The sequence below is a fragment of the Apis dorsata genome, unplaced genomic scaffold (genome assembly GCF_000469605.1).
Source record: "Apis dorsata unplaced genomic scaffold, Apis dorsata 1.3 scaffold_694, whole genome shotgun sequence".
Taxonomy (NCBI): Eukaryota; Metazoa; Arthropoda; class Insecta; order Hymenoptera; family Apidae; genus Apis; species Apis dorsata.
The window spans coordinates 57889-58560 of NW_006263873.1; positions in this window are offsets into that span (position 1 = coordinate 57889).

The following is a 672-nucleotide window of genomic DNA, read 5'->3' on the forward strand; positions in this document are numbered from 1 at the left end:
TACAATACTTAATATATATGTACTACACAATATACAACTTTAGACAAATAAGTAAAGATGATTGAATGTGGAATATAGCAATATAAATATAAAAAAATGAAATTCGAATGCTCATTCGTTCAAAAAAATATATAAGGCTAATTTAAATATATTTAAATAAAAAATAAATATCACCGAGATTTTTAAAATCTGATAATAATTTTAATTCATTTAATTATCATTCATATTTAACATAGAATAAAATTGTAATATTGACAATTTAATAAAAAATAAAATTATAAATAAAATAGTACATATATGATAAAATATTTTATAACCTCCTATATTATTAATATTTTATAATTCTAATTTATAATTCTAAAACTACTTATGAAACATAAATTAAGAATCATTTTGATGATAAGAATCGTTTATGTTAAAGAATAATATAAAATTACATTTGTATTCCAAGATGAACAATATAATATAGTTAAATTATTGAATAATTATTTTTTATGTATAGATAGAAATATACAATCATATAAATTATTCCACCGAACTTCACACCAGTTGCTGGTTTTAATAAATATAAATAATACATAATCAGGAAATTAATTTGATACAAATTTAATAAAAATTTATGAATTTGATTATCAATTATAACATTCTCTTTCACACAGAAAAATATTCTTA